The sequence below is a fragment of the Hemiscyllium ocellatum genome, chromosome 25 (assembly GCF_020745735.1).
Source record: "Hemiscyllium ocellatum isolate sHemOce1 chromosome 25, sHemOce1.pat.X.cur, whole genome shotgun sequence".
Taxonomy (NCBI): Eukaryota; Metazoa; Chordata; class Chondrichthyes; order Orectolobiformes; family Hemiscylliidae; genus Hemiscyllium; species Hemiscyllium ocellatum.
The window spans coordinates 39,874,544-39,901,991 of NC_083425.1; positions in this window are offsets into that span (position 1 = coordinate 39,874,544).

Below are 27,448 nucleotides of genomic sequence, written 5' to 3' on the forward strand. Positions count from 1 at the left end.
ATATTGGAGTATCCAAACAGCACTTAATTCTCTCAATGTTGACTTGCTCTGGTCTTCAACAAATTTATCACAAGCACTTTGATCTTGTACTATGTTATTTTATGTACACAATCCAAGTTCTAATGGCTTTTCAGCATGGTTTAGCATTCTGCATTTGCATAAATAGTCTTTTGTGTTTTTCTACATCCATTAGAATCTTTATATGGCACACTCTCAACTGTCATTTTTATTATGACAATGCTTTGCATCAACAAGTGTCTGTGTATTCTGCTAAACTATGTCCTAACATCATTTTATAGTCTCTTGGTTATTTGTCAAACTTTGCATAATCAGTAAATTTTATTATGATTGTCCCCACCACTTGGTCCTATATAATGTATAATATGCAGATCTATATCTGGAAACCTAAGTAGACCAAGATGGGCTCCAGGAGTACATCGCTGATAACCCTCCTCAGAACTCAGGAATAGATATTAACTCACTTTTTCTCCTATCAGTCAGCTTCCTTTCCATATGTGGTGTTACATTTCATCTTCTGCCTCAGTTTTCACTCACATTATTGAATGACTTTTGAAAAGCCGTAGGCACCATAACTATTCTATCTTTTATTAATAATATCAATTACTTCATCAAATCTATTTATTGAATTAGTCAAATGTCATTTATCTTTAATAGATCCATTTCCTGTCCTATCCTTCATTTATTTCCTTGGGGTAGGGGAGTCCTGAACAAGAGGACATAGGTTTAAGGTGAAAGGGGAAAGATTTAAAAGTGACTTAAGGATCAACATTTTCACACAGGGAATGGTGTGTGTAGGCAATGAGCTGCCAGAGGAAGTAATGGAGGCTGATACTATCACAACATCCAAAAGGCATGAATAGGAAAGGTTTAGAGGGATATGGGCCAAGTTGTGGCAAATAGGACCAGTTTGATTTAGGATAACTGGTTGGCATGGGCAAGTTAGACAGAACGTTCTGTTTCCATGTTGTAAATCTTTATGACTCTAAGTGGCTCTAATTTCTCATTGATTTGATGTAAAATTATGGATTCTAAGTACTGGCCAACACCAACCTGACCTTTTTAAGATATATGAGTATCTGGATTCTACTTGTGATCTCATTTGCATCTCAGAGTCATAGAGATGTACAGCATGGAAACAGACCCTTCAGTCCGACTTGTTCATGCCGACCAGATATCCCAACCCAATCTAGTCCCACCTGCCAATACCCGGCCCATGTCTCTCCAAACCCTTCCTATTCATGTACACATACAGATGCCTTTTAAATGTTGCACCCATACCAGATCCCAGCTCCCAGCCCTGCCGAGTTTTCAGCATGCCTCCAGACCTTCCCCTCTTGAGGTCGAACGATCAGTCCTCAGCAAAGGACTCACCTTCATCCCCCTCCGTCCATGCATTAATGAATTTAATACACGCCATGACGTCAAACACTTCTTCCGCTGCCTCTGCCTCCGCCTCCGAGCTTACTTTCACAATCAGGACTCCCGTCCACTTTCTGAGGACTCCTTCGCCCACCTCCAACACACTGCATCCACCTGGACACCCCACGCTGGCCTATTACCCGCCCTCGACCTCTTCATTTCCAACTGGCACCGGGACATTAACCGCCTCAACCTGTCTACCCCCCTCCCCCACTCCAACCTCTCACCCTCACATCACGCAGCCCTCCAAGCCCTCTGCTCCAATCCCAACCTCACCATCAAGCCAGCAGATAAAGAGGGCGCGGTGGTAGTCTGGCGCACTGACCTCTACACCGCTGAAGTCAAACGCCAACTCGAGGACACCTCTTCCTACCGCCCCCTCAACCATGACCTCACCCCGCATCACCAAACTATCATCTCCCAGACCATACAGAACCTCAACACCTCAGGAGATCTCCCACCCACAGCTTCCAACCTCATAGTCCAGGAACCCCGCACTGCCCGGTTCTACCTCCTTCCCAAGGTCCACAAGCCTGACCACCCTGGCCGACCCATTGTCTCAGCATGCTCCTGCCCCACTGAACTCATCTCTACCTACCTTGACACTGTCCTATCCCCCCTAGTCCAGGAACTCCCCACATATGTTCGAGACACCACCCACACCGTCCACCTCCTCCAAGACTTCCTTTTCCCTGGCCCCAAAAGTCTCATCTTCACCATGGATATCCAGTCCCTCTACACCTCCATCTGCCATGACCAGTGCCTCCAAGCTCTCTGTTTTTTCCTCTCCTGATGTCCCCAACAGTACCCTTCCACTGACATTCTCATTCGTTTGGCCAAACTGGTCCTCACCCTGAACAATTTCTCCTTTGAATCCTCCTACTTCCTCCAGACCAAAGGGGTAGCCATGGGCACACGTATGGGCCCCAGCTATGCCTGTCTCTTTGTTGGCTACAAAGAACAGTCGATCTTCTGTAATTACACCGGCACCACTCCCCACTTCTTCCTCCGTTACATTGATGATTGCATTGGTGCCACCTCATGCTCCCGGGAGGAAGTTGAGCAATTCATCAACTTCACCAACACATTCCACCCTGACCTTAAATTTACCTGGACCATCTCTGACACCTCCCTCCCCTTCCTGGACCTCTCCATCTCCATTAATGACGACCGACTTGACACTGACATTTTTTACAAACCCATCGACTCCCACAGCTACCTGGATTACACCTCTTCCCACCCTACCTCTTGCAAAAATGTCTTCCTGTATACCCAAATCTTCTGCCTCTGCCATATCTTCTCCCAGGAGGACCAGTTCCACCACAGAACACACCAGATGGCCTCCTTTTTTAGAGACCGCAATTTCCCTTCCCACATGGTTAAAGATCCCCTCCCATGCATCTCGTCCACATCCTGCACCTTCGCCCTCAGACCCCACCCCTCCAACCGTAACAAGGACAGAACGCCCTTCGTGCTCACCTTCCACCCCACCAGCCTTTGCATAAACCAATCATCCACCGACATTTCCACCACCTCCAAAAAGACCCCACCACTAAGGATATATTTCCCTCCCCACCCCTTTCCGCCTTCCACAAAGACCATTCCCTCCGTGACTACCTGGTCAGGTCCATGCCCCCCTACAACCCACCCTCCCACCCTGGCACCTTCCCCTGCCACTGCAGGAACTGCAAAACCTGTGCCCACACCTCCTCCCTCACCTCCATCTCAGGCCCAAAAGGAGCCTTCCACATCCATCAAAGTTTTACCTGTACATCCACTAATATCATTTATTGTATCTGTTCCTCCAATGTGGTTTCCTCTACACTGGGGAGACTGGATGCCTCTAGCAGAGCACTTTAGGGAATATCTCTGGGACACCCACACCAATCAACCACGCCGCCCTTTGGCCCAACATTTCAACTCTCCCTCCCACTCTGCCGAGGACATGGAGGTCCTGGGCCTCCTTCACCACCGCTCCCTCACCACCAAACGCCTGGAGGAAAAACGCCTCATCTTCCGCCTCGGAACACTTCAACCCCAGGGCATCAATGTGGCCTTAAACAATTTCCTAATTTCCCCTTGGCCCACCTCACGCTAGTTCCAAACTTCAGCTCAGCACTGTACCCATGACTTGTCCTACCTGCCTATCTTCTTTTCCACCTATCCACTCCACCCTCCTCCCTGACCTATCACCTTCGTTCCCTCCCCCACTCACCTATTATACACCATGCTACTTTCTCCCCATCCCCACCCCCATCCTCCTCTAGCTTATCTCTCCACCCTTCAGGCTCTCTGCCTTTATTCCTGATGAAGGGCTTTTGTCCAAAACGTCGATTTTGCTGCTCCTCAGATGCTGCCTGAACTGCTGTGCTCTTCCAGCACCACTAATCCAAAATCCACCACTTCCTCTGCCAACTCATTCCACACACGCACTATCCTCTGTGTGAAAATGTGCCCCTTTTATATCTTTCACCTCTCACCCTAAACCTATACCCTCTAGTTCTGGACTCCCCCACCCCAGGGAAAAGACTTTGTCTATTTATCCTATCCATGCCCCTCATGATTTTATAAACCTCTACAAGGTCATCCCTCAGCCTCGATGCTCCAGGGCAAACACCCCTAGCCTATTCAATCTTTTCCTATAGCTCAAATCCTCCATCCCTAGCAACATCCTTGTAAATCTTTTATGAACCCTTTCAAGTTTCACAACATTCTTCCGCTAGGAAGGAGACCAGAATTGTACACAATATTCCAAAAGTGGCCTAACCAATGTCCTGTACAGCTGCAACATGATCTCCCAACTCTTGTACTCAATACTCTGACCAATAAAAGAAAGCATATCAAACGCCTTCTTCACTATCCTATCTACCTGCGACTCCGCTTTCAAGGAGCTATGAACCTGCACTCCAAGGTCTCTTTGTTCAGCAACACTCATCAAGACCTTACCATTAAACTTGAAAAACAAGTAAAACAAAGAGACGAAGGATTTGCACTTATAGAGCACCTTAGAGAAGGACATTCATGGTTAATTACTATTGGTGTGCAATCACCATTATCTCAACAAATTATTGAAAGTATTCACGCAAGACTATGAACCATTCCTTTTCTATCACTGTCAATTGCTTCAGATTGAAGCTTCAAATGAATTAAAACCATATTAAAGGAAATTGTTTGTCATTGCTAAGTGGTCCTCCTGCTACTCGGGAAAGAGAGTATAAATACCCTTTTTAACATTCAAAAATAAGCAGAAATACATTTTGAATTTGAGAATGGTCAGAGGGGAAATGTTGATCTCAAACACAAATTAATTTATCTAGGCTTCCATGACATATAATTGATAATGTAATAACCATGTGGAATAATCTCACATTGTATTTTGTTGACTAACTCCTACCAGATAGTTCAAGAATACAATCCCTACAGTGTGGAAACAGGCCTTTCAGCCCTACAAGTCCACACTGACCCTCCGAAGACTATCTCACCCAAACCCATTCCTCTACTTTGTTACTCTAGTTTTATCCCTGACTAATGCACCTAACCCACACATTCCTGAACACTGAGGGCAATTTCGCATGGCCAATTCATCTAACCTGTACATCTTTGGATCATAGGAAGAAACCCACACAGACACAGGGAGACTGTGCAAAAACCACACAGACTGTTGCCTGAAGCTGGAATCAAACCCAGGTGCCTGGCGCTGTGAGGCAGCAGTGCTAACCCATTCAGTGAAGCATTTGATGCTAATGTCAATAAATTGTCTTTTCATACATAAGAATGATCTTCCAGGTAGAGGACTGGATGCAGAAAGAGCTTTAACTATTGAAGAAAACACTTGGATATTATAAGGGGGAAGTAAAGTAGCAGAGTGGAGGGTGGGTAGGATACACTTTTGCCTTTCATTAGGTAGGTGAGCTTAAATAGTTTTCCTCATCTCAAAATCTTACTAGTATTTTCTGATCACCATATTTAAATATCATAAAATGCATGGGAATAAAACAGATTGTTCTGTTCATTTTGAGAGCATAAAAGAACCTTGTGATGGGTTAAACATTGTTCTATGACAGATTAACACAGAAGCAAAACAGAAATTAGCTCAGTTGTGAATCAATGTTATTTACAAACACAGCACATTTTGACATAAAATTGTTTGATGTAGATGATAAAATGATTGGTGAATTGATGCAATTCTGTCAAGAGTAATTATTGATTTCGATCGTCATATGTGACAAAAAATGTTCCACACTTGAAGTATTCTTCACACAGTAAAGACAGCTTGCTGTTGTAAGGAGCTGGATGTCCATTTCACACCTGGTGCTTTGGATCTATGTTGATATCTGTGATAAATAAATATTCTGTGATTCCTTCACTTTAAAGTTACGTGGAGAAAAACAGGAACGGCAACAGCCTGTCTTACAGGCATTGACTATTATTCTTATTAAAGCACCTTCTCTTGCAATTTTCAGCTTTTTGTCCATTTGAAACCCATTGAACAATTATGATTTGAGCTAATAGTTGAGCTGTGTGGAATTGTTCCCTGAGGAGTTCATAAACTGGAGATTATGGTGCAGAAACAAATTATAGCTCTACGCTTTTTTGTCAAGGCAAAATCAAGTTGACATCATTGTATGTGCAAATTAAGGAATTGTAGTGGGTAAGAAGTAAACAAAAAAATTACTTTATGTAGTTATTTCCTTTTGAAAGATGTTAATTATATGAGAAAGAACATCTGCTGGCACATGAGAAAATTTTTCTCACGTCATAAAAATGATCAGTTTATAATCTGCACTGAGTGAATCAGTATTTATACAAAATAAAATCTTATGGAGAACATGGATAATTTGCTCAAAATACTTATAGTTTTATTATTTATTTAAATAATCACTCAGATAAGTTTTGCCCACCCTTTGTTCCAGAGCATAAAATAGTGGTTGATATTTATTTTTGGTGAAATTTCTGTCTGCACTTATGTTTGGAATTATACTTGTTTGACCAGCTCTGAACCAAAAACAATGAGGATCTCAGTTAAAAAAAATAAACTTCTCATATAACTTTCCAAACTGTTCATTAGGTCCAAAGATTTATTGCTGATCAACATTGCATAAATCAAACTCACAAGTAAAACTAATTATTTTCTGCTGCCACTTTCTTTCTGTTAAAAATGAAAAGCTATGCTTTATATTTAGGTTGGCGTTCATTTATTTAATTTAGCAATAGCATATAAAGGACTTAAAATCCAGGCTCATCCACTAAAATAATTACAGTTATCCAAGTGCAGTTCAACTGAGACATGATAATGATAAAGGCTGGGATTTTGCTGTAATAATAATAGTAATGTTATCAGCACTCATCGTTATTACAGGATAAATCTGGCAACAATCTCTGGTGTCTGCACATGTGGAATTAGAGAGAAGAATCCAGAACTTGCTGTCAGAGATTGACTACTCGTGTACAGACTTTGCTTTCTATTCCTCACTAATGGACTCAACACTGAAATCATTCCAATGGCATGAACTTGGAATGATCATCTTGATTCTGCCCTACACAAGGCTGAACAGGTTAGGTTTCAGATCAGAATGGTGCTGGAAAAGCACAGCAGGTCAGGTAGAATCCAAGGAGCAGGAAAATCAACTTTTTTGGCAAAAGCCCTTCATCAGGAATAGAGGCAGGAAGCCTCCAGGGTGGAGAGATAAATGGGGAAGGGGGGGAGCTGGGAAGAAGGTAGCAAAGAGTACAATAGGTGAATGGGGGTGGGGATGGAGGTATTAGGTCAGAGGGGAGGTTGGAGCGGGTTGGTGGGAAGGGAGATTAGCAGGTAGGGCAGGTCATGAGGACAGTGCTGAGTTGGAAGGTTGGAACTGAGGTAAGGTGGGGGGAGGGGAAATGAGGAAACTGGTGAAGTCCACATTGATGGCCTGGGGTTGAAGTGTTCCAATGTGGAAGATGAGGTGTTCTACCTCCAGGTGTTGGGTGGTGAGGCAGCAGTGGTGGAGGAGGCTCAGGACATGCATGTCCTCTGCAAAGTGGGAGGGGGAGTTGAAATGTTGGGCCACAGGGCAGTAGGGATGATTGGTGCGGGTGTCCCGGAGATGTTCCATAAAGCGCTCTGCGAGGAGACGTCCAGTCTCCCCAATGTAGAGGAGACTGCATAGGGAGCAACGGATACAATAAATGATATTGGTGGATGTGCAGGTGAAACAGGTTAGGGGTCATGCATCTAAGTGCAGATTTAATGGTGGAATAAGTGCTGAATATCCTTCTGAGCCTGTCCATTAGTTTTAGCAGTGTGGAATCTCATTCCCTCAGAGGAAAATTAATGTTGCACATACCAATTTTATATGTCCGTTTTACAGCTCTTCTCTTTATCCTCACTTGAATTTTCCATTTTTAATCATTTGCCATACATGATTTAAATTTAGTTCAGATTTTCTGTTTTATCTTTCTAGTTTACCCTCTGTATGACGAAATGAAAAAAGCCACAATTTGATTGAATAAAGAGCCTCGCAATTGATCACCCTACTCACAAAAGCTACTTGATTCTAATTCATGTCAAAAGTCTTTTGAAGTTAAAGTCATTTACATTCAGAAAGCTCTAATTAAGATTTATCAGGCTGTATTTACAACTCAGTGGATATATTTTGCAGTCCTCAAAGAGACTATTCAACCATAGCCACTGAAGACAATAAGAGAGCCAACCTTTATGATTAACGAAGCAAGGATTAAAGTATTACTGTACAAAACAATTTGCAATCACAACTTTACCACGGAGATGAGGAGTGAAGAAACCTTTTTCTGAAACTATGGAAAAATATATTTCCTATTGCTATTATTGACTTGCTTTATTTCAGCTCAATATATTCATTTTGTTGCTAAATCTTTGCGATCTAATGAAATTATATCCTACAACAATTGAAAATGTGGAACCCATAATACAGCACCTACAACTACAAATGATGTTTAGTAATATTTATTATACATTATCCTGTATCCAAGAAACCAGTCCAACTGAAAACTATATCATTGACGTATTGAGTTCTAACTATGAACCTGAAATACAGAAGGCAAGAAAGCAGTCTCAAACAAATAGACCAAAACTATCACCCTGCTCTCCTGCTGGTATTATTTTTGACTTAGGGACAGTTGGAATGTCACTATCTAGCACATTTCCCAAATGGCCATTATTTGCTGTATTTCTTGCTTCAAACCACAAAACGTTATCAAATCCAAAGGCATTATAACTGATGATTAACTTCCATTTTTTTCATCATTCCAGTCTTTAGCAACTAAGTATTGGATTGCACTGGCTTCTATCCAAGCCCTACTTTAGGTATGTAGCAAGCATCAACGTTCCATTAGCTTCAGAAATTTATCTTCTTTTGGAGAAGGCATAATTTTTATTCCCCTTTAATGCAAGCTAATTAGAGGATTCCATGAGCAGATTTGTCAATCCTCCTTACTGAGTCTCCCAGGCATATGAATATACGCCAGGAGCCTGACCAAAACATGTAAAGTAGCTATCGTGTTTATGTAATATACATCAGAAAAACTATGTCCTACTTAGCCTTTACCTAAAGCCAGACAAATATCAACTATGTTAGACTATCTTTGTGTTTTCTATCCACTCAGTTGCTTCAATCTTTCAACACAGGCTGACAACAATAGAATCAACTGGTTGCATAATGCAAAAGGCAGCTATTTAGTCTACCAGCTTTTTGACAGCCTTTTCCCCTAATCCATTCCCCTGCCTATTGTCTTCATCTCTTTTATTAGCCTCCGAGCAGCCCAGAAATGACACACCAATGTCTATATGTGTAGCAGGCATTTTATTTAATTTATTATTTAAGCAATTTGTTTCAATACTTTAAAATGTCTACTCCATGCTTAGAGCTCTAGTTTTGAGCAACATCTGACAGCTGTGTGTACTTTTCTCCACATCCCCACCCAGACATAATTAATCACGTACAATGAACATAAAACAGTCAGAAAACATATATAATTGAGCACAGAATAATTAAACGCTGCACCCCCCCTCCTTCTCTTCCTACCTCTCCCTCACCTTTTATGATCTGCATTGCCTTAATGGGTCTTGTATATGAATTAATCAATTGGAAAAGATGGCTGATTTACTGGTAGTGGTTAATACATGTAAAAATGCCACAGATGATTGGATGATAGGGATAAAAAGGCATTCAGTTATGTGTAAGAACATTTCTGGGCATGAGAGTGAAAAGGAATAGATTGATTAGATTAGATTGCTTACAGCATGGAAACAGGCCCTTCAGCCCAACAAGTCCACACCGACCCTCCAAAGAGTAACCCACCCAGACCCATTTCCCCAGGCTAATGCACCTAACACTACAGGCAATTTAGTATGGTCAATTCACCTAAAAAAATGCATCTAGCACTACAGGCAATTTAGCATGACCAATTCACCTGACCTGCACATCTTTGGACTGTGGGAGGAAACCGGAGCACCCGGAGGAAACCCACGCAGACACGGGGAGAATGTGAAAACTCTAAACAGACAGTCGCCCGAGGCGGGAATTGAGCCCGGATCCCTGCTGCTGTGAGGCTACAGTACTAACCACTGAGCCACCGAATACTGTACTACTCTTTCTCTTTACCTGTTTACTTTTATTTTCTAATAATTATCCGCTTATCTTCAGAAAAGTCATTGTGAATTCTGCTTCCACCAATTTTTCTGGTAGTTCCTTAATAATTCTTTGCATGAAAAAACATTTCCCAATTTCCTTTTTGTTTTTATTAGCAATGATCTCAAATTTATTACTAACTAGTCAGCAGAAAGAATAGTTTTATTTTCTTGTTCCATCTTCATTACTTGTTTTATCAAAGCACTTTGCAATTGTGAATATTTCTATCAGATTTTCTCTTTTTCTTTAAAGGAATAGAGCCTAGATTTATCTTTAATCTTTCTTTGACAGTATGTTAAATATTGAATGTCCTTCATGAGAAGACAAATCTTTAGACAGAGAAATCCCAACTGTCCTCTTCCTTATTTTTCTATTTGTGTCTAAAGGTATTCTGTTAACATGTGTGCCAGAGAAATGTCTGTAAAAGAGCACTTTAAGTCTAATAGGAGAAAGTGTAAACTGCAAATGCTGGAGAGCAGAGTTGAAAAGTGTGGTGCTAGAAAAACAAGGAGTAGGAGAATCAATGTTTCAGACATAAGCCCTTCGTCAGGAATGTTCGGGTTGGGAGGAAGGGGGCTGAGAGATAAATAGGAGGGTGGGAGTGGGGGTGAGGTAACTGGAAGGCGATAGATCAATGCAGGTGGGAGGGGGGAGGTGATGGGGATAGGACAGAGGGGAGAGTGGAGCATGGAGGTGGGAAGGAAGATGGACAGGTACGATAGGTCAAGACGGCAGTGCCGAGTTGGAGGGTTGTATCTGGGTTGAGGTGGGGGGAGGGGGGTTTGAGCAAACTGGTGAAGTCGACAGTGATGCTGTGTGGTTGCAGGTTCTTAACGTGGAAGATGAGGCGATCTTCCTCCAAGCTTCGGATGGCTTGGAGGACGCCCAGGACTTGCATGTCCTTGGCAGAGTGGGAGGGGGAGTTGAAGTGGTCAGCCTACACCACCACCAAAAGTTATACTCCCCTTCCCACCCTGTCAGCATTCTATAGAGACCATTCCCTCTGCAACTCCTTCGTTAGCCACCAACTCCACTCCCAGCACCTTCCTTTTCCTACAGCATTCATTCGGCCCATCGAGTCCACACTGACCCTCCTCCCACCCAGCTACCTTGTAATTCTCATGGCTAATGTATCAAGCCTGCACATTATTCTCTGCAATGATCATTAATGTGGCACCTTATCAAATGCTTCTTAAAAATCCGAATACAGTACAATTACCAGTTTCTCTACATCAACCATTTATATTACTCCTTAAAAGAACACCCATAATTTGGTTAAACAGGATCACCCCTTGACAAATGACGTTCAAACCTTTTGATAATCTTGAGTGTGCAGCTACAATTTCTTTAATGATCAATTTTAACAATTTTCTCATGAGAAACATCAAGCCAACTGAACTATAATTTTTTTTTCTGCCATTGTCTCTTCTGGAATAGAGGGGTTATATTTGCTCATTCCTACTTCAATGAAATAACTCTTGAATCAAAGGAATTTTGCAAGATTACGTCAAGACATATCCATCATTAGCCACCTCTTTGAAGATTCTATAATGAAATCCACCTAGTCCTAGGACTTGTCAGCCCACAGAGTCATTAGTTTGCTTTGAATCACGTACCATGATAGTAGTGTCAATAAGTTGCATTCTCCCTTTCCCTTCCAGATTTCCAGCTATTACTGGGATGATTTTGTATCCTCTATGGCAAAGATGTTTTGAGACTCATGCTGCTGGGACCAATATTCCTTCTGAGTTGTTGTCTGACAGTGCAGCCACTGGGAAGTTCTGTGCATGTTCATTGGTATGCTGAGAAATGGCTTCTCCTTTCAGACCTGGGAGAAAGTCTGTGCAGCAGCAAAACAAAGTAGGGGGAACATTGGCTGGCACCATACTAAAAGCCAAGTTGTGCACCAAGTCAATCACTGTGAACCAAGAACAGTCACTGACAGTTGCAGTGGAAGTAAAATCACCCCAGAGATGGCTGACAGAGACAGCTTGGCACCTGGCTTGCTGACAGGACATGGATGTCATGGTGAACAGGTGCTGAGGAGATAAGTATTCTCTTATCTTAAGACTAGCACAAGACGTTGCACCACCAGACCATGCCAGCCTAGTCTGAAACTAACTCCTGGCTTAGCGTGCAGCATCCATGGTATGAAAGAATTCCCAGTTGTGCAGGAAGAAGATTTATGACCTTCTGCACCATACAAGGATAAGTGTAACGTCTTCCATCTGCTACCTCATACTCATTCTAACTGTGCCACTGCTTACAACACCCATCGTTGCTCATAGTCTACAAATTTCACCATTGCAGGCACCAACTTATTTAAATGGTTCTCATCCACTCCATTCCCCTTCACAACTAAACCTTCCTGCCCTCTGTGATTCCTATTCACTCACATGGGCCACCTCACCAACTTTCTTCCACCTACTCTAACACTAACAGCTGTTATTTTCATCTCACTCAATTCCTCACTTTCTCACAATGCAGGAGAAAATGGTTGTAAAAGCTCAGCAAGTCCAACATTTGCCTCCTCACCCCATACCAGGAGAGGACCTTTGGGATTGATCACTCACGTGAGAATGTTGAGATCTCTGCATTCTGGCAGGATTCATTGTGAACTGTATCATTGATCCACATTACCACAGCTACAGACGTATTCTTCGGATACTCAAGCTTCTAACCTTATTTTGACATTCATTATCTACCGTATTCTACAGACACTAGAGGCCTCCAAGAAACATCTTCCCAGAGGGAAAAAGTCCCTCCAGCCCACATCTCCTCCTCCACCTTGTACAAAAAAGACTCAGAACCAAAAAGGTGCACCAAAAAGGCTATTTCCTTCACCCTCTGCCAGCAATGATACCCTAAGGCTGCTTCAGCTAGACTACAGGTGGGAGTGTATTCTAGTGAACACATAAGTACCACATCTCCACAACTCTCCAAGAAGAAATGCCCTTCATTGCTGGTACTACGCTGGCGATCAGGTACCTCTGTGCCCTAGGCAGTGACAAACACTCCTGGGATTGGCCTCCTAAACCTGCAAGGCCAACAGACTCCACCACAGAGCAGACTCCTCCACTTCAGCTGCAGATGATGGAATTGCATGCAGTTGAAATGGGAGAGAAATGAAAATGATTTTTTCTGAGGGCACAGATATGGCAGAGTTGTAACATGATTGTAAAGACACCATCACATTGGTAAGTATGTGGTCATTTTTCATCACTGACCGCGTGAATGACTGCCATTGTAGCTGAGGTTAGCCGCATCAGCACCACACAATGTTCTCACACTGTCTGAGTAATAGCTATCTCATCCATTGTCCCCATGCTAACATGCAACAATTGTCAGAATTGATTGAGGGAGCACCAGATATCCATGGCAGACACCATCTCCCCAGCTCTACATTAATTCCTGGAACATTTGAATAATGAGAAAATCTACATCAGACTGCTATTTGTTGAGTTTAGCTCTGCCTTCAATACCATAATTCCCACAAAACTCATCTCCAAACTCCGAGACCTAGTACTCTGCTACACAACATACCCCCCCCCCACCTCCTCCACCCCCCCACCTCCTCCACCCTCTACTGCAACTGAATGCTTGATTTCCTGACCCACCGATCACAATCAGTAAGGATAGGTGACAATACCTCCTTCACAATAATCTTCAACACCAATGCCTCGTAAGACTGTGTACTCAGTTCCTTGCTATACTCCTTACACGCTCACAATTGTCTGGCTAAAGTCAGCTCTAATTCTATTTACAAATTTGCTGATGGCACCACTGCATTGGGTCAGATCTCAGATACCAATGAGACAGATTACAAGAAAGAGGTAGAATATTTGGTAGCATGGTATAAAGACAACAACCTCTCCCTCAATGTCAGTAGAATGAAGGAGCAGGTCATTGAATTCAGGAAGCAGGATGGAGGACATGCCCTGTCTGGATCAATGGTGCTGAGGTGGAGGTGGTCGAGAGCTTCATGTTCCTGGGGGTAAATATCACCAGCAATCTGTCCTGGTCTATCCATGTCGATGCTACAGCTAAGAAAGCACATCAATGTCATTACTTCCTCAGAAGGCTAAGGTAATTTGGTATGTCCACAATGACTGTTACCAATTTTTATTGATGCACTAATGAAAGTATCCCAGTTGAATACATCACAGCATGGAATGGCAACTGCTCTGTCCAAGACCACAAGAAATTACAGAGAGTCGTGAACACAGCCCAGTCCAGCATGCAAACCAACTTTCCTTCCACTGACTCCATCTACATTTCCCACTGCATCGGGAAAGCAACCAACATAATCAACGAAAACATCATGAAGCTAGTGGACCTGTGCTTCACCACCCACTTCAATTTCAACAACATAGTCTACAAACAAACCAACGGCACACCCATGGGATCTCTGCTATCAGGATTCATAGCAGAAGCAGTAATGCAAAGGCTAGAACAAACAGCCTTACCAACCATCAAACTAAAAGTCTGGATTCGCTATGTAGATGACACCTTTGTCATCACAAAACGAAACAAGATAGAAGAGACATTTAACATCATCAACAACACCCTCACAGGCATAAAGTTCACCAAGGAGGAAGAAACTGACAACAAACTCGCATTTCTGGACGTCACAGTTGAAAGAAAGGACAAGGGAGAACTACAAACCTGTGTATACAGAAAACCGACAAACACTGACCAAATACTTAACTACACCAGCAACCATCCCAACACACACAAACAAAGCTGTATCAGAACACTATTCCAACGAGCCACCACACACTGCAGCACAGACGGACTTCGAAAAACAGAGGAAAATCACCTATATAACGCATTCAAGAAGAACAGATACTCAAAAAATACAGTGCACAGATTCCTCAAGAACAAACCACGACAAGCAGACAAAACACAGCCAGAAACCCTAACCACCTTACCATATATCAAAGAAGTTTCAGAAATGACAGCCAGACTACTGAGACCCCTCGGAATCCTAGTAGCACACAAACCCACCAACACTCTCAAACAAAAACTAACAAACTTAAAAGACCCAGTACAACCCATGGACAAAACCAACGTCATCTATAAAATTCCATGCAAGGACTGCCACAAACACTACGTAGGACAAACAGGAAGAAGGTTAGCCACCAGGATACATGAACACCAGCTAGCCGCAAAAAGACACGACCCCCTCTCCCTCATAGCCCTACACACGGATGAAAATAAACCACCATTTCGACTGGGACAACACATCTATCCTGGGACAGGCTAAGCAAAGACATGCCAGAGAATTCCTAGAGGCCTGGCACTCCAACCACAACGCCATAAACAAACACATAGATCTAGATGCCATCTAAAAACCCCTCAGAAAATGAACAGGAAATGACATCACCACAAACCCCAGGAACCCCATCCAGGAGAAAGATATAAACAGAAAGCAGGAGACAACAGCTTCGCTTCATTTGGAGGTCGCCACTGATGATGTTACCTAGCCAGGTAATGAAACGTCTGGATATCAAACCTACAGCTCAGCGAGCATACCTACACCCTAAACCATAATCAAAAACCCCTCTCACTCCCATTATACTCTCTTCCAACCTCTTCCATTGAGCAGAAGATACAGAAGTTTGAAAACACATACCAACAGATTTAAGAACAGCTTCTTCCTCCCTGTTACGGATCTCTCATATATTAGATTTGATCTTTCTCTGTTCATTCTTGGAAGTTGAACACTGCATTCCGCTCTCTGTTCTGTTATCCTGATGTACTTATGGAAGGTATGATTTACCTGATACATGTGACAGCAATAAATCAAATCGAAAGGTTGTGATGGCTTCCAACAATTTGTAGCCGTACCTTTTATCAAACAACAGGAAACTTAAACAAACATCAAAGTTTTAAGCAGTATTTACCATTGGGACTAGTAAGGGATTCTGGCCTCTGCAGCATCAAAACATTTGCAACCAGGAAATGGTGACTTCCCATAACTCAGTTCCATGGAAAATAGAGGAGCAAGAAATCCTGCCTGGATTGCTTTGTTTGTTATACTGCAGGGTGCTGAAGGTGCTGTTCTATCTGATGAAGGTCCTTGGTTTCCTATTTGGTACAATAATGCAACTCACATGGATCGTCATCATCCATCAGATAGCTTTGTTGTGTCTTCCAGTTGTCCAAGGTGACAAGAAAGTTATTTTTAATTCTAGTTGCGCAATTGCATGTGGGTTAAGAATACAAGGCCACACAGGGAGTGCCTCGCAGAGTGAGTTGCAGGCTCAGCCTGTCAATCTAATTGACCACCCAAGCCTTCATCTTCCTTTCTGCCTTGACGTCCCTGTAACAACCCCCCCATCAGGTTTGAACTTCCCCATGTCCCCACCAACTCTCTTATTTAACTGTTCACTTCCCTGCTTTACCCTCTAAGGCCCAGGTACACAGCTTTGTCATGTTAAATATAGTTATACATTGTCCTCCATTGAAACTAGGATAATGGGGACTGTCACCTATCCCCAACCTCACCCCCTGGTGTACCCCATGACCTCGATCTTTGACCATCTTTCACCCTTATTTGTTCAGTTGCTGCCATTACTGTATCATTCTGCATCTCAGCCTGCTGCCTCCTAATCCTTGCAATTAAATGCACACATTTCTACCACAGCATTTGGCTCCAACAAATCCCTTGACTTTCAGTGAACAGACTGACCACAGCATAAATCCCTGACTGACATGAATAGATAGTCCCAGCTGTTGGTTGGCTGATATCTGTGCATCTCCCTCAGCTGATTTACGGCTAGTTACCACACCGGTTGCACTGGGCTTGCAGGGACTGCCTGTGACCCACCCGCCCAGACTGTAAGGATATGGCCAACCTGACCTCATCGCTTCGAGTGCCCAGCTGACTATGTTCAAGCCCCTGGGCTGGTATTAGTCTGTTGCTTGACACCTGCTAAACATGACGTGCTGTGCCAGTACTGAGCACATTCCCCTAAACTACTCCCTTAGTCTTTAAGACATGGCTATTCAGTTGAAGCACATGCAATATGTTTGCCACGTAAACTACTGCCACCCTGTCCATGGAGACAGACAGACAATCACATGCTTGAGCTAGCTGGGTCCCTATAGTGTAGCAGCACTCCTGCAGCTTATAGGCTATCCTTCCCACATACCTGTCTACTGCTCCTGTTCCTCCCTGTGACATTGTACAAAGTTCCTGGGTTGCCAACATCACAGTGTCCTCTCTTGCTTGGTGCTTAGCAGGTGCCTGGTCTCCGCCAGTGCTCTGAGTTCCAGTGGCCTGGGCCAATTCTTTCTTTCCTCTCTTCCCGTACATATTTTACTATATTTCCCTCTCGCCCATGACAAATGCAGATGGCCCCCTCCTTCAGAACTGTCATCCTCCCTTAACCCCAAGCTTGCAACCCTCAATTCCAAAGAATATTTTCCCAAGTCTCCTCTTCACAGTCACACATCGCTGTTTTTTTAATTCATTCACAGGACGCAGACATCCCTGACCAGGCCAGAGTTTATTGCTTATCCCTAATTGCCCAGAGGGCAGTTGATAGTCAACCACATTGCTAAAGCCCTGGAGACCCATCTAGGCCAGACCAATTAGGATGGCAGTTTCCTTCGCTCAAGAACATTAGCGATCCAGATAGGTTTTTCCGACCTTCAGCAACAGTTTCATGATTGCCATGAAACTCAAAATTCGGGCTTATTTTAATTGAATTCAAATTCCACCATCTGTTGTGGATCATGCTCTGAGATGCAACTTAGCGACTCCTCACAGCCCACAGCCAGATGAAGTTACCAGGTACCCACTCTGACTTCCATATTGACAATTCTTGGCAACCAGTTTGCTTGTGGTAGGCTACAAAGATGGATGCTAATGAGGAGATACTAATAATATTGTGAAAAAACAATAACTCCTCCTTAAATAGTCCACTTATCGTTGCCTAGTAAGAATCTTGCCTCGATGTGCAGAACTTAGATCAAGTTAAAATTAGCTGTTCCCAATGTCAAGGTAGTCCCATCAGACAATTGTTGAGCAATTTTGCCACATTGCATATTATTGTCTATGTCATCCACTGATGGAAAAATACACCTGGAAGCAATCCATGAAAAGGAGCTAAAATGCTGAGGAAATGGAGCAGGTTAAAATGGAGCATTGTACTTATCCAAAAATCGCACCTAGCGAGAGAGGAAGTATTAAAGCTGAAAAACATCTGGGCAGCCAACTGTTGGAAGGTTTCCCATTCTATAATCTGCAGAGTAGTAAATTTACTTAGAAAGAAACAGTACAATGACAGACACTAAATAAAATGTGTATATACAGCAGGTATGATCATTAAGGTGTAGAAAACAGAACATAACTATGCACTGGAACATAACTGTGCTGATTAATCTGCAATAATGCCCCTTTTAGTTAATTTGGCAGAAGGTATTAGCAAAGTCAATGTTGGAGGCTGAACATCTTAGCCTGATGTAATAGACTGAGGATATTAACTGAGCTTACACCCAGCATTTAAAACCAAAATAATTTAGCTGAATATGCAACCTCACAAACAGTGTAAAGAAAAAACATAGGATTCTTCATTCTTTCATGGGCTATAGGTAAGACATTTATTTGTTGCAGTTGAGAGTCCACTAGATTGCTGTGGGCCTAAAGACACAGGCTACACCCGGTGAGGATGGAAGATTTCCTTCCCTGAAGGACATTAGTAAGCCTGATGAGTTTTCTGATAATCAACAATGATTTCTTGATCATCAGTAGATTCTTAGTTCTTGATATTTTTTGTTGAATTCAACTCTGACCATCTGCTATGGTGGGATTTGAACCTGGGTCCTCAGAACACTAGCTGAGTTGTAGATTATCAGTTTAGCGATAACCACTAGACCATTGCCTCACCTTGAACTAAATAACTGATGAGGCCATGTCAGAGTTCACCATATTGCTGTGGGGCTGCAGTCACCTGACAGCCAAATTCAGTAAAATGGCGATCAGGAACATCAGTAAGCTGGGCTTTTTTAAAAAAACTTAAATATATGCTAGTTTAATGGTCACAATCTCTAAGGTAAGTTTTCAAATCTATGTTTTTTTAAAATTGAATTCAAATGCCTCAAGCTGCCACCCTATCAAGGATTTGAACCCACTCATACTTCAGGATTACTAGCCCAGTGATAAAACCACTTGACTACTGCCTTCCCACTCTTCAATGTGTTCACTTGAATACACTAATAATAGCTGATTGCATGAATCTCAAATCAATGCAACTCCACACACTTTAATCAGAAAGTGTCAGGAATTTATAAGAAATGCTCAGTGGTGTTTGAACTGATGCTCAAATATATTAAAAGATACTATGAAAGAAATAAATAATAGACAGTGACAAGCTGGTAATGCAAATCAAATGGCCTGGATGACATCATCAAAACAGAGTACAAAACATTTATTACACATTTATAATCTACAGCTGAATCTCAAGATTGAATTATTGCCTAAAGCTCACTGAAGTCTATTTTCTAAAATTCAATTGTAGGGGGAAAAATGCCTCAGTTCAAAGTAAATTCAACACTCTGCATGCAAATGGATTAAACTAAATGTTAAGATAGGAGTTGTGAAATAGAGTGAGATAAAACTCAAGCTATCTCATACCCGTAACCAGTGCCAGAGCTTCCTATTACATTAAATACAGGAAATTGTGAATTTTAAAGGCGTATATGTAATAGAAGACATTAAAAAAAACTTCAATTAGGTAGTCAATAGAGCACATAAGGGACCCATAAGTTACAGGTCAGTCAGAAATTATGGATTTTATAGAGGAGTTTAAGTAGCATTATGTAAGAGAAACTTATTTGAAAACCTACAAAATTAATATTGAAGATCTGAAAACAAATACATATCCCACCTTCAGAGAAATAAGAAGAACAAAAAGGGAGCAAGGATAAATAAATATAGACTCAGTGAAATTGGGCTGAACAGCTTTTGAATAATTACATGGGGTGCAGTTAAATATGGCAATGGTCAACAGCACAGAGAGGGTGCTGTTGGGCCCATGCCATTTTCAGTGTCAGCCCTGATTAGAATGAAATCAATGAACTGTCGGTGTGCCATCACCCTCGCTCCCAATCAACTTGTGAACTAGGAAGGCAGCACACCCAGCAAAGCCACAGTTTTTACAGACCATTATCGGCTATACCTTAAACAGGACATGGTTTTCATTGTTGGTGCAGAAGGCAAAATGACCTCCAATGAGATCTCAAAGTTTGTCAGTGCTGCGGTTGGAGATGTCAAGTGTGCATCGGAAAATCAGATTCACTTGCCAATGAATGAAAGTCAGGAAATGGGCTTGGAGAGATGGCAGAAATGCCAGTGTTGTTAGCATTGCCTCACAGGTCTGACTATAAGCCAAATAAAAATTAGTGATCTGACCAGAATAGCAAGGTAATACTTCCTTTCACAAAATCCATGTGCTCCAGCCTCCACTGCAGAACTATACCTTACCAATAAGATTCCTTCCTTTGCCCACTTCTTGTTGTGGTCCTGGAATTGACATCAAGCACTTAATGTCCACATTCCCATCCCCCCTCCCTCACATTCAAATTTTCAAAGCCTTCTCAACCATTTCAGCCCTCATGTTCACACTTCCTGATTCTTTCTGTCATCATTCACATTCTGATAAATGGCATGTCAAAAACTACTTTGCCGTGTTGACTCAACTCCACCCTGTGAGAGCAGCTGATACATCCTTTCGTAATACTGACAACAATAGGAGAGGCTGCTACCTATGTTATTGGCAGCAAAAGTACCCACAACATCAGACCTAGCAAAAGTGGAAACCAGTGCATTTGAGTAGTTCAGCTTCCTTTCCTTAATCTTTATAATTCTTAATCATGCTCAAAGAATGACAACCTGATAGTGCATTTCATCCCACTCATTTGCTAGGGTTTACCATTATATTATCTGCTAACCTTTCTAGCGTCAATCCTGACTAACAGATTGAAAATAAAGCCTAACTGTTCCTGGAGTCATCTTTAAAATTAAATATTTTATCAAAGTACCCCACTGTTTTAGACCCACGTAAACAGAAAACACAAACAAAATTCACGTAATAAATGACCATTCGTTATAATTAAATTATACTATCTACAAATAAGCAACTATGAACTATTGACAGGCAACTCTACTAATTAAAATTCTAACCTGCTTTTAAAAGCTCCCCCTACACATACATACAGGCAGACCCAGATGGAATAAAACAAGTTGATGCCGTGGGTGGAGGAAAAAAGAAACTGAGAAAGAATTTTTATGATCTCTGTCTGAATGATTCATGAAGATAATCACTTGTTGCCAGGATTTGCAATTTTTTAACCTTTCTTCATCAGGTACTTGCCACTTCATTGTGGGAGGAACAGAGCGACTGGTTCAGAAATGATAAAGTCTCTTACTTGTTAATTAAAACCAACAGCTTACATGGGAACCTGGGAAGGAAAATAGACCAGGTATTTTCTACTGCCTTGATGTTCTGAAGGTTTCTGACCATTATCATTCCCACCCACAAACTTTTCAGCTACCCAGGATCCAACCACATTATTGTTGGTAGGTAGATCATCTTTTTCATCTACAGCTGGTCATAACTCCACAAACCAATCAGCTACTTGTTGCTAGCAGAATTTCCCTTTGTAGACACCCCCTAGTGTTGCCTCTCTGCCACCAATTTCCCCGACTGTTTGAACAAAGTAGCAATGTAAACAGCTCATACAATGATAATCAATATCCTGCTTTTAAAAAGTGAAACAATCTCTTCCACAGTTATTAATGTTAAAACAGTCCCTCTTGTATTTCAGTCCACAGCAAAAAATACAAAGAAATAAAAATTATGTGACTTTTCTCCATGGTCCAGATGATTCAGATGTTCTAGATGGAAACTATGTGAAGGGAGACATTCAGAAAATTCAGCAATACTTGTTTAGTCTTCCAACAATCAGTACAGAAGTTGCCATTCTATCTGGTATGGATTGTAAGTGAACAAGGTCTACACTGGGAATTCACTGAGCACACATGTACTGAAACTGTCTGAAGTTACAAGCACACCAGCCCTAAAGGAAAAGAAAACAGTGAAACTTGTGAATGATGTGTAACGGTCTGAACTATCTCATACTCTTCAAAATGGAACTCCAGTATGATTAGCATGTTCATTTCCAACATTTACTGCTTTATATATTGTTTATGATTCCCCTCTGGGCAGGCAACAGTTTACTAAATGACCAATTCAAATGCAAGTCCTTTTTAAAAAGATTAAAGTGTAGAATTAATGTGCTTAAAATTTAGTACTACAACGGCTTCTGACATCAACTGAAGGCTGCCTATCAGAGTTTTTTGTGACACATTGAATATTGCACAGAAAGAGAATATCACTCTCATCACTTTAAGCAGGATTAGAAAATGAAATCGGCATCTCTGACACAATTTAACTTGTAGCGTGCAGCGTGAGAAGTTGCAACTATGCTTTCCAGTAACAATAGTCGTTGAACCCTTAAAGTGAATCTGCCTGCTTAGCAATCAAGTAAACAGAACCAACATTTCGCTGACCAGTCCTAGTGTGAGATTAGTAAGTTTGTTTTAAGCAAACATGGAACTGTAAGAACAATTTGTGTGCAATTTTGACTTATGGCATTGATACTCCATAGTCATTCATGGAACATGTTGGCACCTCTTTGTAATTCACTCATCGGATGTGAGTGTTGCTGGCAAAGCCTGCATGTATTGCCTACCCTTAGTTACCCTTCAGAAGGGGTGGTGAGCTGTCTTCTTGAATCACGGCAGTCCATGTGCCATGGGTTGATCCTCAATGCCCTTTGGGAGGGAATAATTAACATATCTTAATTGACCTTGCAGTTGAAACTTTTCTGCATCTGACAACTATACCATATTGCAGCCATGTCGGCTCAGAAGTTCAAAAATGAAATCAGCTAAAATAGGCAGTTCAGAAGCAAAATAAAGGGAAGTTTTGATCAAAGTTTGCAACAGTGTGAGATATGTCCAGTTTTAAAGATGTTGGGGAAATGGAGCATTGACATGTATGCATAGGACCTCCCATTTACTTTCCCTGATACTGTTCTTATTGCTTTGTCTTCACGCTGTCAAACCACGACAATTCCAGGTTCTGGAAGAACTGATTGAAGAAACGAGTACAATACGAAAACACTACAGAACAATAAGAATTTTTGACAATGCATGTGTTAATCCAAGCAAAGTGTCTATATCAACGTCTTGCTGCTTTAACCAATGGAAAATAAGGATCTTCTTACATAGACTGCATTTGTTAACAGTGAGGACCGTGCACAGTGCGCATTAGGGAGATGCTTGCAAATGTGCTAATGTATGGCATTCATTGAAACGTGTGTGTGTACGTCTTTGTCATTGGGCTGGCTTCCAATATGAAAAGGGTTGGATCCACAAATGTTTTCTGTGCCCTGAAACCTTAACTCCTTTTGCCTTTCGGCTGGCCAATTTCAATGTAAGCTTCAGAGACATGTCTGCAGCTTTTTGGTTTGAACACACCTTCAGGCTTTAGTTACATTTTCAAATGTATAGTTTTACCCCTTTTCATCTTTAAAAATTGGATGGGGGAGTGGATACAGAGATCTGCCAGGGAAAGGAAAGAGAGATTGGGTGGAGTGGGAGAGTGATTGGATCAGAGTGGGGGGAAGATATCAGATGGGGTCCACTCTCCCTATCATCCTCCCAGTTCTGTCCATTTTCTCATTCTATGTCTCTTGCCCACCCTCGCAGTCCCTTCTCTTCCCTCCAGCCCCCATTCAATTCCTGGTTCAAGCCTGTGCTTTTGCCGTGCACATGACACATCAACATACAGGCTCTGGATCTGTATTGTCAAATGAATGCATATACGTAGTCACCCCAAAGTTCCATTGTCACCAAACGTTGCCTTTTATATAATCACCTGGATGTAGGTGATTTGTAACTGTACTGCTCCTGACTGGTGAGTGAGATCAGAAAGAAATGGGAGTAATGAGATTGAATCATAGAATCTGTACAGGGTGGAAGCCAGCAATTCAGCTCATTAGGGCCACACTGACCCTCCAGAGAGCATCCCGCCTAGACCTATCCCATCCCTGTGGCCCTGCATTCCCATGGCCAATTCACTTAACTTGCACATCTTTGGACTGTGGGAGGAAACCAAAGCACCCAGAGGAAACCCCACAGGTACAGTGAGAACATATAAACTCTAGATAGACAGTCGCCCAACAGTGGATCCCTGGTGCTATGAGGCATCAGTGCCAGCCTATTGGTGACTATCTGAAGATTACCAGATACTCCTGACCTCCAATCCACATCTCATTACAACCTCATACAACACCATCCCCCCACCCACTCCTCTACCACTCCCCTCCATCCCAAGTTTCATGATTTGTTTGACCTTTTTATCAGTGTTATCCAGGAACTTCAGTTACTATGATTAAGATTGACCAATTAATTGAATCAGAGAAGAGCTCAGTGAAATGTCTGCACTCTTCACACTGAGGCAATTTTAGTCCTTTTATCTGACAATAGTTTTATTACAAAGGGGGTCATTGAGACACAAAACGCAGGTGTCAGTTTTAGTTTATTCCTTCACAACTTGAAATGTATCATAAACAGTGCCCGCAACATGGTGCAAATCAGTACTGTTTCATTAAACTCACTCCGAAAGTCCATATTGTTGTTCGTTGTAGAAAAGGGACATTTAGCTTTTGCAGCAGAATTGACAAATGATTTCAGAGATGCAGACGCCACTTGGACAGGAAGGGGGTTGGGTGGGGGTTGGGGGGAGCGTGGTGGGAATGTGGGTGGGGGGAAATCTGCAATCCAACCTCTTAATTCAAAATGTTGAGAATGGCTGCAAGAAGCAAAGCAATGCTCTATTCTCCAGCACTTTCAACTTTATATGCACAGAATTCTCACAATAAAAACAAAGAAATTAAAGGAGGATTAAAAAAAGTGAGTAGTCAGAATTGATATGCCTTCATTTAAAGTTTGAGGGTGAGAGAACATTCAAAGCAGATTCATCTTGTTAAATTATCAGAGGTCAATAATGTAATCTGCTTTTGGTGCAGCACATTATCCCTGGAGAAATCACATGTTAAAACCATCGTAATGGTGTCAAAAGACTGACATTTTGTTTTGGTTTTGCTTCAGGCTGCAGACCAAAATAAAACACTCCATTTTATTAATGGATACATGGCAGGGCAATAGGACAGCCATGGAACATGAACAGGTCATTTGTTAGCCTGGAAAAGATGGAGGTAATAGCTTATATAGCCAAGTACCCCCTCATCTAATTGATAGCATGCATGAATGGACAAATGAGATTCCCACAGTCTGAACACACTAGCCAGTCAAAATACAGCCAAGGGATTGCCAAAATGATTGTGGGAAGGTGACCCTAATGGAGCTTGATTCCTGCTCCCCTTGCCAAGAATTGACACGCATATTAAGAAAACCAGGTTCCATGCTTTTTTAGAACAGATGCAACTGAAAAGAAATGAAACATAATACTCGACATAGATCAGAAGAAAATTGAAAAGATATTGAGCATTAATTTATTTGCAATGTGTACATTTGATGTTGAGTTCAGTTATCTATACAACACCATCCTTTAAGTAAAATATACTTCTTTAATAATGTAAAATAGATGCCATACTATTAAATACCTTTCCTTTCTTTTACATTCATTCTGCCAATTCACCAAGAAAGGATGATTCACACAGAATAGGAAAACTAAAACAAAAATCTCTTCCCCCATACACAGATTTTAGAAAAGTTGGAATGAGAGAATAACATCACAACCAGCAGAAAAGTCTTCCATAAACCTTACCTGCTGTCCATGATTCAAAGATATGCAGGAAACAAAAATCATGACCCATATTAGGTTACATTCAGATGATGGATGATGATGCATCACTTTATAAACAGTTAACTACTCCACAGGAGTTGGCTAAATTGCTTTAGCTTTACTGGAGTTTTTTTTAAATGGGCATACCTATTTAAGAATTCAAGATTTGTGTTATTTAATCCTAAGATGTATTAAGCTATCCATTTCCATTTATACAAACTCAATAACAACACCTATCATTCCTCAGCTGGAATTTCAACAGATTAATCTCATAAGCTACAATGAGCTTTTACCAATGATTCTGAAATGTGTCACTACCATACTCGGTGTGTACAAATAACTAATGATCTTTTCTCTTTCACACTTACCATGTTTCTCAATTTCGATAACAAAATCAGCCTGAGAGAAAGGTGACTGAGAAGTGACAGGAATATGAAGAAACACTGGAATAAGAGGATACCATTTGGCTTCTTGAGTTTGTTCCACCATTTAATTAAATCATAGCTGGTCTGTGGCTAACTCCATACCCCTGCTTTTTATAAGTGCAGGCAATTTAAGGTACATTAGAAAGTTGAGACATAATTTTAAGTACATTTAAGTACATTATACTTCCATGAGATGTCGTCATCTCTGGCAAGGAAAACATTTGTTCCCCACCCCTAAGTGAACTCGAGATTTACTTGGCATTTCAGAGGGCAGTTAAGAGTCAACTGTATTACTGGAGCCAGTCCTGTAAAGATGCCAGATTTCCTTCCCTAAAAGCGATTAACAAATTAGATTTTTTTTAAACATGGATAGCTTCATGGTCATCATTACAAGGGTAGCTTTTGGTCCTGGATTTTATTAGTTGAATTTCCATTCCAGCAGCTGCTATGGTGGGGTTTGAATCCTTGCCCACAAAACATTCATACTGCACCGACTGCATTTCTAATCTAATGCAATATCCCTACACCACTGACTCCCTGAGAGCTGTGGGCATGGGACTAAGAGATATTAAATCAAACTTGAGAAGAGGGCTTTCAGGGCAGGGAACAGTTACATTTCCTCACATACTGGGCAACCAACACCTGGAATATATCCAAAAGGCATAATGGAACTAACATTCTGTAAATATTTGAGAAAGAACTGTAAGCTACATGGAGATGCATTAGAATTTTTCTTGAATGGATTAAGATACAGTAAATTGTTTCCTCGTGTTATGGACCAAGCCCATTCCCCTCAAAATGTTTTAAGAAGGTAGCCTAAACCCTAACTTTTTCTTACTTTAAAGGCAGATGTGAAGTGGGTGTTCCAGGTGTAATGCAGCTGGTCAAACTACTCATTTAAGCAAGCCAGAATTTATTTAAATACTGCAGTTGAAACACAAACAAAAGAAAAAAGAATTTAGGATAACTTAACTACTGGAAAACTTACAGACCCAACACAGTAACTATTACTAATTAACTGTTCCAATTCAGTAACTTCCCATAAACACAC